Below are 17,715 nucleotides of genomic sequence, written 5' to 3'. Positions count from 1 at the left end.
AGTGTCTGAACCTTCTGAACTAACCTCCCATGTGGGACCTCGTCAAAGGCCTTACTAAAGTCCATGTAGACAACATCCACAGCCTTTCCTTCATCTACTTTCTTGGTAACCTCCTCTAAAAACTCTACAAGATTTGTTAAACACGATCTACCATGCACAAAGCCATGCTGACTACCCTTACTCAGCCCTTGGCTGTCCAAATACTTGTATATCCGATCTCTCAGAACACCTCCCAATAATTTACCCACTACTGATGTCAGGCTCACTGGCCTGTAATTATCTGGTTTACTTTTAGATCCTTTTTTTAAACAACAGAACAACATGAGCTACCCTCCAGTCCTCCGGCACCACACCTGTGGCTAAGGACATTTTAAATATATCTGCCAGGGTTAAGATAAGATAAGATAAGATATCTTTATTAGTCACACGTACATCGAAACACACAGTGAAATGCATCTTTTTTTGCATAGTGTTCTGGGGGCAGCCCGCAAGTGTCGCCATGTTTCCAGCGCCAACATAGTATGCCCACAACTTCCTAACCTGTACGTCTTTGGAATGTGGGAGGAAACCAGAGCACCCGGAGGAAACCCACACAGACACGGGGAGAACGTACAAACTCCTTACAGACTGCGGCCGGAACTGAAGCCGGGTTGCTGGCGCTGTAAAGCGTTACGCTAACCGCTACACTACCGTGCCTACAATTTCTACACTAGTCTCTCTCAATGTCCAGGAAATATATCTTATCAGGCCCGGGGGATTTATCTACCTTTATTCACTGTAAGGCAGCAAGCGCCTCCTCCTCTTTAATCTCTATATGTTCCATGACTCTATTGCTTGTTTTCCTTCCTTCCATATCCACTATGCCAGTTTCCTGAGTAAATACTGATGCAAAAAAACTGTTTAAGATCTCCCCCATCTCCTAAGGCTCCTCACGTACTGTAGAAGACCACCCTGATCTTCTAGGGGACTAATTTTGTCCCTTACTATCCTTTTACTCTTAATATACTTGTAGAAACCCTTTGGGTTTACCTTCACATTATCTGCTAAAACAGCCTCATGTCTTCTTTTTGCCTTCATGATTTCCTTTTTTTAGTATTTTTTTTACTTTTTCTATACTCTTCAAGTTCCTCATTTGTTCCTAGTTGCCTATACCTGCTATACACCTCTCTTTTTCTTAACCAGATCACCAATATCCCTTGAAAACCAAGGTTCCCTATGCTTGTTAATTTTGCCTCTAATCCTGACAGGAACATGAAAACTCTGCACTCAAAATTTTGCCTTTGAAGGCCTTGCACTTACTGAACACATACTTGCCAGAAAACAACTTATCCCAATCCACTCTTCCTAGATCCTTTCTCATTTCCACAAAATTGGCCTTTCTCCAATTTAGAACCTCAACCAGAGGACCAGACCTGTCCTTATCCATAATTAACTTGAAACTAATAACATTATAGTCACTGGACCCAAAATGCTCACCTACACATACTTCTGTCACCTGACCTGGCTGGTTCCCTAATAGGAGATCAAGTATTGCATTCTCTCTCCTTGGTACCTCTATATATTGATCTAGAAAACTTTCCTGAACACATTTGACAAATTCTAAGCCATCCAACCCTTTCACAGTGTGGGAGTCCCAGTCAATATGTGGAAAGTTAAAATCCCCTACTATTACAACTTTCTGTTTCTTACATTGGTCTGCTATCTCTCTACAGATTTGTTCTTCACATGATCATTTTCCTCCTCCACTTCACTATCTGCTCTAACACACTGGTTCCCCTCCCTCTGCAAATCCCCTCCCCCTGCAAATCTAGTTTAAACTCCCTGGAGCAGCACTAGCAAACCTACCCACAGGAATATTAGTCCCCCTCCAGTTCAGGTGCAAACTGTCCTGTCAGAACAGGTCCCACCTTCCCTGGAACAAAGTCCAATTGTCTAGAAACATGAAGCCCGCCCTCTTGCACCATCTCCTTAGCCACCTGTTTAGCTGCATGATCCTCCTATTTCTAGCCTCACTAGCTCATGGCACAGGTAGTAAACCTGAGGTTGCAACCTTGGAGGTCCTGTCCTTCAATTTTGCACCTAATTCTCTAAACTCTCTTTGCAGGACCTCCTCCTCTTTCCTATCCACGTTATTGATCCCTACATGGACCACGACATCTGGCTGCTCACCCTCCCTCCTGAGAATACAGAGAACTCGATCTGAGATATCGCGGACCCTGGCACCAGGGAGGCAACAGACCATCCGGGATTCTTGATCTCTCCCACAGAACCTCTTATCTGTCGCCCTAACTATCGAATCCCCTATCACTACTGCTCTCCTCTTTTCCCTCCTTCCTTTCTCAGCTGAGGGTCCGGTCTCGGTGCCAGTGATGCGACCACTACAACTTTATCAAAAAATGTATACTGCTGCTCCAACGGCTGCCGGGCTGCTTCTGTTAAGGAAAGCCCGTGAAACACACAAGCTTTTTAAATACACTTACCGGACCTGAAAAGGAACTGCTGCTCCAATGGCTGCCGGGCTGCTTCTGTGACGAATGTGAGGTCAGCTTAGAACAGACTAATGTACTGGAGCATGTTGAGGTTAAGAAAGAGGTAGTGTTGGAGCTTCTGAAAAACATTATGATAGATAAGTCCCCGGGACCGGACAGAGTACACCTCAGGTTACTACGAGAGGTGAGATAAGAGATTGCTGGGGTGTTAATGATGATATTTGCATCCTCCCTGGCCACAGGACTGGTACCAGAGGATTGAGGATGGCAAATATTCTTCCCTTGTTTAAGAAAGGTAATAGGGATAATCCTGGGAATTATAGATCAGTGAGTCTGACATCAGTGGTGGGCAAGCTATTGGAGAAGATTTTTCAGGACAGGATTTCATAGCTAATAGCTACAGGGAGGCAGTCACTCCTAAGCTGCAGGAGGCAGGTAACTGGGTGACTGTCAGGAGAAGGATGGAGAATAGACAGGTAGTGCAGAGTAGACCTGTGGCCGTTCCCCTCAATAACAGGTATACCACTTTAGATACTGCTGGCAGGGGGGAACTACCAGGGGAAAGCTGCAGTGACCAAGTCTCTGGCACTGAGCTTTGTTGTGTGGTGCAGAAGGGAAGGGGGAGAAGAGGATGACGGCAGTGATACGGGATTCCATAGTAAGGGGGCAGACAGGAGATTCTGTGGACGTGAAAGAGACTCCTGTATGGTATGTTGCCTCCCTGGTGCCAGGGTCAGGGACATCTCGGATCAGGTCCACAGCATTCTGAAGGGGGAGGGTGAACAGCCAGAGGTCGTGGTACATATTGGTACCAATGTCATAGGTAGGAGAAGAGATGAGGTCCTGAAGAGGGACTATGGGGAGCTAGGTAGGAAGCTGAAAAGCAGGAGCTCAAGGGTAGTAATCTCTGGATTGCTGCCTTTGGCACGCACCATTGAGGGTAAGAATAGGTTGATTTGGCAGATGAATGTGTGGCTGAGGAGTCTGTACAAGGGGCAGGGTATCAGATTTGTTGATTATTGAGATCTCTTCTATAAGATAAGAGATAAGATCTTTATTAGTCACATGTACATCGAAACACACAGTGAAATGCACCTTTTGCGTACAGTGTTCCGGGGGCAGCCCGCAAGTGTCGCCACGCTTCTGGCACCAACATAGCATGCCCACTTCTTCCTAACCCGTACATCTTTGGAATGTGGGATCAAACCAGAACACCCAGGAGGAAACCCACGCAGACACGGGGAGAATGTACAAACTCCTTACAGACAGCGGCCGGAATTGAACCTGGGACTCTGGGACTGTAATAGCGTTACACTAACCGCTACACTACTGGGGAAGGTACGACTTGTACAAAAGGGACAGGTTACACCTGAACTGGAGGGAGACCAATATTCTTGCGGGCAGGTTTGCTGGAACTGTTGGGGAGAGTTCGAACTAGTTTGGCAGGGGGATTGGAACTGGAATGATAGGTCAGAGGTTGGTGCATTTAGTGTAGAAGTAGATACGGCATGTAGGAAGACTGTGAGGAAGGATAAGCAGTTGAACGGACAAAATTGCAGTCAGATGGATGGACTGAAGTGTGTCTACTTTAATGCGAGAAGTATCAGGAACAAAGCTGATGAACTTAGAGCGTGGGTAAGTACATGAAAATTCGACATTGTGGCTAATACAGAGACTTGGCTGTCAGAAGCGCAGGAATGGCTGCTGGATATTCCGGGGTTTAGATGTTTCTATAGGGACAGGGAAGTAGGTATAAGAAGTGGAGGACTGGCTTTGCTGATCAGGGACAGTGTCACAGCTGTAGAAAGGGAGGATGTCCTGGAGGGATCGTCTGCTGAGTCAGTGTGGGTGGAAGTCAGAAACAGGAAGGGAGCAATCACTCTATTGGGAGTATTCTACAGACCCCCCAATAGCACCAGTGACCTTGAGGAGCAGATCGGGAGGCAGATTTTGGAAAGGTGGAAAAATAACAGGGCTGTTGTTATGGGTGATTTCAACTTCCCTAATATTGATTGGCACCTCCTTAGTGTAAAGGGGATAGATGGGACAGAGTTCGTTAGGTGCGTCCAGGAAGGATTCCTGACACAGTATGTGGACAGGCCAACTAGAGGAGAGGCCATACTGGACCTGGTACTAGGCAATGAGCCTGATCAGGTTTCAGATCTCTCGGTGGGAGACCATTTTGGAGACAGTGACCATAAATCCTTGACCTTTACCATAACCTTGGAGAGAGATAGGAGCAGACGATATGGGAAAGTATTTAACTGGGGGATGGGGAATTATGATGCTGTTAGGCAGGAACTTGGGAGTGTAAATTGGGAACAGATGTTCTTGGGGAAGTGCACAACGAAAATGTGGAGGTTGTTAAGGAACACTTGCATGGGGTTCTGGATAAGTTTGTCCTACTGAGGCAGGGTAAGGGTGGTAGAGTGAAGGAACCGTGGTTGACATGAGATGTAGAATATTTTGTCAAGAGGAAAAAAGAAGCTTACCTAAGGTTTAGAAAGCACGGATCAGACAGGGCTCTGGAGAGTTACAAGGTAGTCAGGAAGGAGCTTAAGAATGGACTTAGGAGAGCTAGAAGAGGGCATGAGAATTCCTTGGCAAATAGGATCAAGGAAAACTCCAAGGCATTCTACACATATGTGAACAATAAGAGAATGACTAGAGTGAGAGTAGGACCGATCAGGGGTAAAAGAGGAAACATGTGCCTGGAGTTGGAGGGGAGGTCCTTATTGAATACCTTGCTTCAGTATTCACCAGTGAGAGAGAACTTGACGTTTACGAGGATGGCGTCCAACAGGCTGATACGCTAGGGCATGTCGACGTGAGGAAAGAGGATATGCTGGAACTTTTGAAAAACATTAGGATAGATAAGTCACCGGGGCTGGACGGAATATATCCAAGGTCATTACAGGAAGCGAGGGAAGAGATTGCTGTGCCTTTGGCAATGATCTTTGTGTCCTCACTGGCCACAGGATTAGTGCCAGATGATTGGAGGGTGGCAAATGTTGCACCTTTGTTTAAGAAAGGGAGTAGGGATAACCCTGGGAATTACAGACCAGTGAGTCTTACTTCAGTGGTGGACAAATTACTGGAGAAGATTCTTTGAGACAGGATTTATGGGCATTTGGAGAAGCACAAGCTGATTAGGGACAGTCAGCATGGGTTTGTGAGGGGCAGGTCGTGCCTCACGAGCCTGATTGAATTCTTTGAGGATGTAACAAAGCACATTGATGAAGGTAGAGCAGTGGATGTGGTGTTCATAGATTTTAGCAAGGCGTTTGAAAAGGTTCCTCGTGGAAGGCTCATTCAGAAAGTCAGGAGGCATGGGAACCAGGGAAACTTGGCTGTATGGATTCAGAATTGGCTCACCCATAGAAGACAGAGGGTGGTGGTAGATTGAGCGTACTCTGCCTGGAGGTCGGTGACCAGTGTGTTCCGTAGGGATCTGTTCTGGGACCCCTGCTCTTTGTGATTTCTATAAATGACTTGGATGAGGATGTTGAAGGGGGGGTTAGTAAATTTGCTGATGATGTGAAGGTTAGGAGTGTTGTGGATAGTGTAGAAGGTTGCTGCAGGTTGCTGTAGGACGCAGAGCTGGGCTGAGAAGTGGCAGATGGAGTTCAATCTGGAAAAGTGCAAAGTGATACAATTTGGAAGGTCAAATTTGAAGGCAGAATACAACGTTAATGGTCAGACTCTTAGCAGTGTGGAGGAACAGAGGGTTCTTGGGGTCCACGTCCATAGATCCTTCAAGGTTGCTGCACAGGTTTATAGGGTTGTTAAGAAGGCCTATGATATGTTGGCCTTCATTAGTCAAGGGATTGAGTTCAAGAGCTATGAGGTAACGTTGCAGCTCTACAAAACTCTGGTTAGACCACACTTGGAGTGTTGTGTTCAGTTCTGGTCACCTCATTATAGGAAGGATGTGGAAGTTTTAGAGAGGGTGCAGAGGAGATTTACCAGGATGCTGCCTGGATTGGAGAGCATGTCTTATGAGAATCAGTTGAGCGAGCTAGGTCTTTTCTCTTTGGAGTGATGCAGGATGAGAGTCGACTTGATAGAGGTGTATAAGATTATGAGGGGCATAGATCGAGTGGACAGCCAGCAATGCCAGAGAGTGGTGAGTGCCTGGAACGCACAGCTGGGGGAGGTGGTAGAGGCTGATACGATAGGGACCTTTAAAAGACTCTTAGATAGGCACATGGATGTAAGAAAAATGCAGAGTTATGGGCTGTGCAGGAGGGAAGGGTTAGATTGATCATGGAAGTGTTCATATCGTTCAGCACACCATTGTGGGCCGAAGGCCCTGTACTGTGCTGTACTGTTCTATGTTCTATGCAACATTTGCCAGGTGCCAGGTTGTTAATGCAAGTGTAAACCAAGCTAATTACAAGGGAAGTAAAGCAGGCAGGAAGAGAGGCAAAAAGAGAGCATGAAGAAAGACTGGTGGCAAGGAGCAAAAGGGAACCTAAAATACCCCACGTCCATGTGAACAGGTTTTGCTGCGAAGCAGTGAGCTGGGGACAAATTGAGATGGAAATGTAACGTACTGATGGAGACAGAGAGCATGGCTGAGTATTACATGAGAATTTTACATCTTTAGCAAGAAGGAAGGTGCAGTTGGAGTCACAACAAAGGAAAGCATATCTAGGGATATAAATGTGATTAAAACTGAGTAATAGGTGGTACAAGAAAGACAAGCTGTACTTGAAGTGCAGTTTACTTACCTGCTCCAGATGGGATATTTCCTCGTTGCTGAGGTAAGTGAGGGTGGAAATTGCAGAAGCACTAATCTTCCAAACATCCCTGGATTCAGGGGTGGTGCCTGAGGGTGGAAAATTGCAAATGTTACACTCCTTTCAAACCCAGTAACCACAGAACAATCAGTTTAACTTCAGTGGTGGGGAAAGCTCTGGAAACAGTAATCGGGGCTGATTACAGAGAGCCACATGAATTTGTTAAAGGCAAATAGTGCAGAACTAATTTGATAGAGTTTTTTGATGAGGTAATGGAGACAATAGATGAGGTAAATGGAGTTGGTGTGTTAAGTATGGACTTCCTAGAATGTGTGATAAAGTACCACATACAAGGTTTGTGATGAAGGTTGAAGCCATGGAATGAAAAGTCTGAAACAACATGGAAAGAAGATTGGCTAATTTACAGGGAACAAATAGTAGAAACAAAGATAAATGACACAGACTTGACCATACAGGGTGCAATATGAGAAGTGGCAATGTAAACCAGAGCACAATTTCAAAAGAGGTGCAAGAACTGAAAGATCTGGGTTAATATATTATCTAGGCAAGCTGAGAAAGTGGTTGAAAAAACATAGAAGGTCATGGATTTTATAAATAGAGGCACAGAGTATGGGTGCAACAAAGTCATGATGAAATGCTCATTTAAGCACAAACAGAGCCACACTTTATGATATGAAGGCTGTGGAGATAGTGCAGAAGATATTTACTAAAATGATTCCAGAGAGGATGGATAATTATGTGTATAAACTGCAAAGGCCGATGTTATTGTTTATGAAATGGAGGTGGTTGTGAGGAGATCTGATAGAGGTATTTAAGATCTTGAGGGATATAGACAAAGTGGATAGTGATAAGCTGCTCACATTGATGGAGGGATAAGAAATGGAGTACATTGAATGAAGGTGATTGGCCAAAGGAACCAAAAGTGACGTGGATAGGGAGACTGTTCTTTCATGCTGAGTGGTTGGGTTCTGGAATGCATTGCTAGATTTAGTAGTGGAGGGAGATTCAATTGTGGTGTACAAAAGGGAACTGATAAATATCTGAAGAGAAAGAACTTGCAGGGCTATGAGGAGAGTGGATCCAGTTGGATTGCTCTTGCATGGATCCCATATGGTGCTGTACAGTACTGTACAGTGCATACAGTGCATACAGTACTGCCAGCACTCTGAGATTCTGTTTCGTGTAAGTTATCAACTTTCATTATTACAGTCTCATTAGTTGCTGATAAGTTCTTCCCACCAGAGACCCACTGTTGGTGCAACAGTCAAAGTTTGTTATTGTGAAGTTTATCATTATTGGTAGCGTACTTCAGACTTCATTTACATGGTTCACATTAATTTGTGTGACTGTTTAAAATGGTTTAATTGATTTACTTCACCCCAAATTTGTGTTGCTGATGTTGTTATTGAGTGACATTGTGATGAATAGCAATAAGTTGGAGGACAGAGTATCAGTGAGAAAATGTGAAGTCATTCACTTTGGAGGATGAATGAAGAAGAAACAAATGATTATTTAAACAATGACATTTGTTGAGACTACAATATGTTGAAACACAAAAAGATAAGAATAACTTGCAGGCAGGTACAGAAAATAATTAGGAAGGCTAATGGAATGTTGGCCTTAATTGCAAAGGATATGAAGTACAAAAGTAGGAAAGTTTTGATGCAACTTCACAGGCCACTGGTGAGGTCACATGAGTTGTACACTAAGTCCTCATTATCTGCTGACTTACTATCTGTGGATCATGAGGAAGGCCATGTACTACTGGGAATGTTGGTAAATACCATGCATTCCTCCATGGCCATCTCCTGTGGTGTCCAGTACATCCTGAGATGGATTGAATTTGATGTCTTGTGCTGGCAAGTAGTGGAATATCAGTAGTTAGTGTGCAGCTGGAGCTGGGGTTAGGGTCAGGAACACCCTGGGTCAGGAATGTGAACTCGGTGTGTGGCTGGAGCCTGGGTCTGCAACGCCGTTATTAGATGAAGCTTACATAGAAGTCGTTATATCCATGGAGGGGTTGACTGCTGTGTGTGTCACTGCATCCTCAGGCTCTCAAGCAGGCAGCCTAAGGACTGTCTGTGATGCCAAGATGGGAAGATAGTGTCTGCTCATTACTTCCACCTCTTCTCTTGTCTGACATAGACGAGAACCATGGCATCATGGTCAAGTACTACGATATGATGGCCCTTCTCCTTTGTGCCTTTTTCTAGACCTACCTAGTAACTTGGAGTGTGCAAAATGAGATGGGAAAGGAAATCCCCTCTCTCCAAAAGGTACAACAACCCTCATTCCATCCCAACATCACAGAGGTGTCTGCAAGGATTTTGAGAACAATTTCTCAGAGGTTAACACTGACTTGTACTTTAAGACCAGCACAGGCACTTGTGTTTAGTTGCTACTTCAGTTTGACCAGAAACCAACACAAGATCCTGCATTGGTCTCAAAGTATAAGGCTGAGTCACTCTCATCACAGAAACTTTGCATCATGATCCTTGCAGGCTGACTCCGTTGACGTATGCCATTGATGACACTTTGCTCCTTACTGTTGCATTGCAGAAGTCAACAATAGCTCTACCCTCAAAGTTGAGAATCTATTTTTGACAAATCCAGTCTTTGCATTTGCCCCTGGAAGGGACATTTGACTGCAGTGCAGGGCTCTGCAAAGTGCAGGCATTCATATAAGGTGTTCATGACCTTATAGACCCTACCCTACCAATGGCCTGAAATAAATGCAATTTCTTTTGTCAGATGTCTTTCACTTTTTTATTCCATTCTGCTGTTATGAACACGGAATTTCTCTTTTTGCAGGATTTCTTCTTGCAGTTTTAGCCACTGAGTTTTGAAGAGCAACCTGCTGGTATCGTGACTGGGATCCCAGTTCAGTCAATTTGTGGTTTGTTTGGCAGAGTTATGCATCAATGTGAAGCAACAGATTCCAGCATCTGTTGCTCTGGATCCCAGCATCTGCAGTCTCTTGTATCTCCATTGTGCAGCAATCTGCCTCTGACTGCAGAAGTAATACACGACCCTTTTAAATTATGCAGATTTGAACCTTTAGTATTATTAAAAGCATTTTTCCCCTGTCAGAGAACAGCACCAATTATGACTCAGACCAATGTGGCTGAAAATTTTGGCAGAGGAAAATGATTGGCATTACTTCTGACATTATTTGAGCAAGTAGAACTGTGGGAAAACAGTGTATGGACAGATGACTTTTTCACACCAAGAAGTTCATCCCTGTTAATTCACTCAAAACTGTGCAAAATTTGTTAATGCCACCTGTGTTTTTCTGCTATACAGCACTGGTCTTTGGGGCATTGTGCAAATGAATTTCTCTTTCTCTAGGTGTTAGGTCTTGGAAAGGCAATAAGAGACAATACAAGAGCCTTTTTATTATGATTAGAAATTATACCAATCATTGATCTGACTTTGCAATGAATTGGTATTGGTATTGGTTTATTATTGTCACTTGTACCGAGGTACAGTGAAAAACTTGTCTTGCATACCATTCGTACAGATCAATTCATTACACAGTACATCGAGGTAGTACAGGGTAAAAACAGTAACAGAATACAGAGTAAAATGTCACAGCTACAGGGAAGTGCATTGTAGGTAGACAATAAGGTGCAAGGTCATGACAAGGTAGATCGTGAGGTCAAGAGTCCATATCATCGTATAAGCGAACCGTTCAATAGTCTGATCACTGTGGGATAGAAGCTGTCCTTAAGCCTGCTGGTATGTGCCCTTAGGCTCCTGAGTCTTCTGCCTGATGGCAGAGGGGAGAAGAGAGAATGACCTGAGTGGGTGGGGTCTTTGATTATGCTGGCTGCTTCACCAAGGCAGCGAAAGGTATAGACAGAGTCCATGGAGGGGAGGCTGGTTTCCTTGACATGCTGGGCTGTGTCCACGACTCTCTGCAGTTTCTTGCGGTCATGGGCAGAGTAGTTGCCATACCAAGCCATGATGCATCCAGGTAGGATGCTTTCTATGGTGCATCAATAAAAGCTGGTAAGTTCCAAAGCAGACATGCCAAATTTCTTTAGCCTCCTGAGGAAGTAGAGGCACTGGTGAGCTTTCTTGGATGTGGCGTCTACGTGGTTGGACCAGGACAGGCTATTGGTGATCTTCACTCCTAGGAACTTGAAGCTCTCAACCTTCTCAACCTCAGCACCATTGATGTTGACAGGTGCAAGTACACCACACCCTTTCCTGAAGTCAATGACCAGCTCTTTTGTTTTGTTGACATTGAGGGAAAGGTTGTTGTCATGACATCATGTCACTAAGCTCTCTATCTCCTTTCTGTACTCTGACTCATCATTATTTGAGATACGGCCTACTACGGTCGTATCATCTGCAAACTTGTAGATGGAGTTAGAGCAGAATCTGGCCGCACAGTAAGTGTACAGGGAGTAGAGTATAGGGCTGAGGATGCAGCCTTGTGGGGCACCAGTGTTGAGAATAATCGTGCTGGAGGTGTTGCTGCCTGTCTTCACTGATTGCGGTCTGTTGGTCGGAAAGTCAAGGATCCAGTTGCAGAGGGAGGTGTTGAATCCCAGGTCTAGGAGTTTGGTGATGAGTTTGCTTGGAGTTATAGTATTGAAGGCAGAGCTGTAGTCAATAAACAACGTAGGTGTCTTAATTTGAGTCTACACACAGCATGAAGGGGTGGTGACACCAAATCTTGCACAGTCAAACCTTCCCAGTCATTAGGGAGGCTGGGGTAAGGAGCCAGCAAGCTGGTTGGTACAAACTGAAAGTAGAGGAGCAGAAGCTGTCAGAGGACTACAAACCCCAGAAAAGATGATGCTTGGAATTGTTGAACTGGAGAAAGCAACCAAATTGAAGAAGGTGATGCTAAAAGTTCCTGTCAGTAGAAGTGACATCTTCCAGTGAAGTAAAAGAGTGCTCTTTGAAGCAAGAAGCTACACATTTTGAAATGCCACATCAATGCAGGTCATTAACTGAGAGAATACAGTCTCTTGGTCTGTTGCACCTGGAAGCAAATGGGAAAAATTTCAATGGCATTACAGAGTCAAGGTAAGCACAGGAAGGTTTTATAAATGCACTTTCTTTCCTACAAGACATGTAAATGTTACATAAATATCATACATTGCTTTCTCACAGAGGTAAACAAAAAACTATCAGAAACAAGAGGCCATCAGATTAGATGCAGGAGGAGTTTTGAAGGGAATTTAAGGGGAAAGGTTTTACTCAGGAAGTATTTGATATCTGGAACTCGCAGCCAGTGGTAGTGATGGAATCACATACAATCACCACACTTCACATTAGTCAGGTACTTAAATAGGCAAGACAAAGAAGGATACGGCCCCAGTGAAGGCAAATGGGATTAGTCCAGATGGGCAAAAAGGTGAGCATGGACGTGGTGGGCCGAAGGGCCCCTTCTGTACTGTACAACTCCGGGAGTCCATTTTTTGTCTTTTTTACAACACTCCTGCATTCATAGAAACATAGAAACACAGAAAAACTACAGCACAATTCAGGCCCTTTGGCCCACAAAGCTGTGCCGAACATGTCCCTACCCTAGAAATTACTAGGCTTACCCATAGCCCTCTATTTTTCTCTGCTTCGTGTACCTATCTAACAGTCTCTTAAAAGACCCTATCGTATCAGCCTCCACCACCATTGCCGGCAGCCCATTCCACACACTCACCACTCTCTGAGTAAAAAACTTACCCCTGACATCTCCTCTATACCTACTCCCCAGCACCTTAAACCTATGTCCTCTTGTGGCCACCATTTCAGCCCTGGGGAAAAGCCTCTGACTATTTACCCGATCAATACCTCTCATCATCTTATATACCTCTATCAGGTCCCCCCTCACCCTCCATCACTCCAAGGAGAAAAGGCCGAGGTCCCTCAACCTACTTTCATAAGGCATGATCCACATTACAGGCAGCATCCTAGTAAATCTCCTCTGCACCCTTTCAATGACTTCCACATCCTTCCTGTAGTGAGGTGACCAGAACTGAGCACAGTACTCCATGTGGGGTCTGACCAGGGACCTATATAGCTGCAACAATACCTCACGGCTCCTAAGTTCAATTCCCCGATTGATGAAGGACAATACACCATATGCCTTCTTAACCACAGAGTCAACCTGCACAGCTGCTTTGAGCGTCCTATGGACTCGGACCCCAAGATCCCTCTGATCCTCCACACTGCCAAGAGTCCTACCATTAAGACTATATTCTGCCATCATATTTGACCTACCAGAATGAACCACTTCGCACTTATCCGGGTTGAACTGCATCTGCCATTTCTCAGCCCAACTTTGCATCCTATCTATGTCCCTCTGTAACCTCCGACAGCCCTCCAAACTATCCACAACACCCCCAACCTTTGTGTCATCCGCAGACTTACTAACCCACCCCTCCACTTCCTCATCCAGGTCGTTTATAAGAATCACAAAGAGCAAGGATCCCAGTACAGATCCCTGAGGTACACCACTGGTCACCAACCTCCATGCATTCAACAGGTGTTCTGTACGTGAAACATTGGTTTTATATTTTTGGCATTTTTATATCCTTGACACTATTAGAATCAATGGAAATGACTTGGTTTCGAAGGCAGTGTAAGATATTGGTCCTCTGCTACTGCATTTCCAAGATATTGCTCGAGCTTAATCACTAGTGTGCGTGGGTAGATTAAAGTATTTTGATTTAACTGTCTTCCTTTCAACAAAACAAGGAATCCTAGGATCATCCACCATGTAAGAGACAAAAAAAATGATTGAAATTATTTTGTCATCAATTAATTTCCCAGGTTTGAAAGAACAATTGATAAAAGGAGTAACGTTGAACCTTGTACTGCAGGCAGAAGCCTTAGCTTGAATCCATGTTAGAAAGGAATTTACTGGCCCCACAGAGAGAAATGTTTGCCTGTGTTAGAGAAAGTTAGGACAAGAGGAAACAACAGAGCCAGTCCATTTAGAACAGGTTAGGAAAGATTTCTAGAAGTGTAAAGCTCTTGTCCACAAAAGGCAGGAGCAGTTTACTCAATTCAATTTTAAATCTAAGGTCAGTCGACTATTGTTGGTCATGTTACTAAAAGACATGGAGAAAAGGCAGATGGGTGCAGTTCAAATGCAGATCATCCATAATCTGAATGAATAATGGAACAAGCTAGAGGCTGAATAAAGTCCCTGCACTGACATTCAGCACAGAGGAGCAATAAGCCTGTGGTTCATTCAGATGCATCCAGCTAGAAACACTCTGCAGCAAAATTAGTCCTTGTTTCTATAAATAAAGAACAATAACTTGATCACTAATAAGCAATGGTCTCCCCATCCCTCTGCACCTTCAACCATTGTTACCAAACCAAAATGATGCCCCATGACTGCAGACAGACTTGACCTATAAACCCCAGGCTGTTTCCAGTCCCAGTGGAAAGAGTCAGTGTGTTCCTCCAGCTAGCTTCATGTGAAAATGTCCAATTATTCATAAATGTGAATACTTGGTTGCAACTCAAATGTAAAACATGAAGCTAAAAAAGGTCTCATTGACATAAGCATGATGGCTGCTTTTAAAAGACACATCTCAAATGACTGTTTTATGCTCAAGTAAATAACCAGTCAGGCCAATGTGTCACAGTAAAACTAGTCTTCCTGAAGACTGCAGAATATAATGGTCCCTGTTGGTATTTTAATGTCAATCCATGTTCTGCTTTGTCTTTGAAGGTTTGGAAAGTTATGAACAGGATTTCTTTCAACCCCATGTACATACAGTACAGTTAATTTCTTTGTCAGCTAATAGCTTAATATTGCACTGAATTTACTTTTGTTGCAATATTATCAATGATTAGTCCTTTGTACAGATATCAAGAACTATAACAGGAATGGTTTGTACTAATTATTTAAATTGTACAAAATATGAAATTAATTCATAAAATCATCTTTGAATGAAGCAAAATACATGAGGGTCGATCAGTCTGCTGCTCCATGTCACATTTTGGAGTCAGCATTCAGCAAATGGTTTGTGTTCCGGATTTGCTGACATTTGTCCATGAATGTCATAACTTCAGGTAAACGATTCAAGATTTAAAGTACTAACCCTGAATTTCACCTGGTGTATCCCAATCTCCTGCTGCAAGCATGATGGCAATCTGCAAATAAAGTCTGGCAAAGTGGCAAAATACCCAGAAAAGCTATCTGCACCTTTTCTTTAGAAGTTTTGCTGAGATTGCTTGGGGGAAAACTCCAGAGAAGTCAGAACCAAAATCCATAATCTGCACAGTAACCATGGGAAAACAGAAACAAAGCCCAAAATTCCCATTCCTTGCCAGCCCACCTTCCCCACATCCTCCTTTCATGTTCTCTCTCTTGTTCAGTCCTTAAAATGCCTGAATGTGGCTATTCACGTGGCTATCTAAGAGTCTCTTAAATGTCCCTAATGTATCTACCCCCACAACCTCTGCCGGCAGTGCGTTCCACGCGCCCACCACCATCCGTGTAAAAACTTGCCTCTGATACACAGGTCACAGCAGATATCCGAAATTAATTGATGGCTCAAACTTTGTTATAATGCAGAGGCAAAAAATCTCTTATCAAGCTAGTTAAACTATACTTGTTCCAAGGTGGAAACAAATATAATATTAATCCTCCAAAGGCAAGTGGACAAATACTTGAAAAAGAAACAAATTGTAGCACTGCAGAGTACAAGTGGGGAGCTGGAAACTTGAGCCAAAGGCTGGCACCAGCATGACAGGATGAACGACCTTGTTCTGTGTTACTATGTGACATGATTTCAAATGGTGGTGATTATTTTCCACAATAAGCATCAAAACATGCTAACACACTGCAGCTAGAGATTCTAAAAACATGGAGTCTGGGCATTGCTATTTTACCCCCTTTATACATTCCTCAGTATCACTCATTTGGTGTCTCACTCCTATTATAGAAAATAGAACAGAGAACACAGAACATTACAGCACAGTACAGGTCCTTCGGGACACAATGTGGTGCTGACATTTTATCCTGCTCTATTATCTATCTAACCCTTCCCTCCCACATAGCCCTCCATTTTTCGATCATTCATGTGTCTATCTAAGAGTGTCTTAAACGTCCCTAATGTATCTGCTTCCACAACCTCTGCCAGCAGTGCGTTCCACACACCCACCACTCTCTGTGTAAAAAACTTACCGATGACATCCCCCTTATACCTTCCTCCAATCACCTTAAAATTATGTCCCCTTGTGTTAGCCATTTTCGCTCAGGGAAAAAGTCTCTGACTGTCCACCTGATCTATGCCTCTTATCATCTTGTACACCTCTATCAAGTCCCCTCTCATCCTCCTTCTCTCCAAAGAGAAAAGCTCTAGCTCACTCAACCTATCCTCATAAGACTTGCTCTCCAATCCAGGCAGCATCCCAGTAAATCTCCTCTGCACCCTCTCGAAAGCTTCCACATCCTTGCTATAATGGGGTGACCAGAACTGAACACAATACTCCAAGTGTGGTCTAACCAGAGCTCTATAGAGCTGCAACATTACCTTGTGGTTCTTGAACTCATTACCCTGACTAATGAAGGCCAACGCTCAATACCCCTTCTTAACAACCCTGTCGACCTGCGCGGCAATCTTGAGGGATCTATGGATGTGGACTCCAAGATCCCTCTGTTCTTCCACACTGCTAAGAGTCCTGCCGTTAACCTTGTATTCTGCATTCAAATTCGATCTCCCGAAGTGTATCACTTCACGCTTATCCAGGTTGAACTCCATCTGCCACTTCTCAGCCGAGCTCTGCATCCTATCAATGTCCTGTCGTAATCTATGACAACCTTCTACACTATCCACAACACCACCAACCTTTGTGTCATCAACAAATTTACTAAAGAATTTGAAGATAAAGTGCTTCTGAGAGTACTTTTGCCACATTTTATTAATAAATTCAACCTTTACACACTTCCCCATCCTTGAATGCACAACTTTATCTGAAGGAATACTGTAAATGGGCATCTTCACCATTCTACTCATCGAACATGATAGAAAATGCAGGATGGTCCTTTATTACTAAAGTTTTAAACCTAGAATTTTTTTTGTCTTCATTATGTGCTTATTCATTCCAGCAGGAAACACCAGGAGGTAATTTGAAGTGCAATCAATCATTTATATGAATCTTTAGAAATCCGAGAATCCTCTGTTGGTGCCTTTAAATCCCCCTAAATGCCAATAGTAAAACTAAGCCCTGTGTTACTTAGTGGCCAATATTTTCACCAATTGATCTATCGACTCAATGTGTAACATTCAATTGCTTAAATTCTGTCTATCTGCAATGAAGATCAGATTTTGATGTTTTCTTTTCATTTATGGCATGCATGTTTTGCTAACAAGCATCATCGCTGCTGATATCATTACCAGTAGTTGTTCCGTGCCATGACTGCTCATCCTTCCTTATTATTCACACATTGTTCAGTTTTTGGCAAATAGATTTCCCCAGGTACCTCA

Source organism: Pristis pectinata, chromosome 7 (assembly GCF_009764475.1).
Source record: "Pristis pectinata isolate sPriPec2 chromosome 7, sPriPec2.1.pri, whole genome shotgun sequence".
Taxonomy (NCBI): Eukaryota; Metazoa; Chordata; class Chondrichthyes; order Rhinopristiformes; family Pristidae; genus Pristis; species Pristis pectinata.
The sequence above is the reverse complement of the archived record's forward strand: the minus strand, read 5'-3'. Positions refer to the sequence as shown.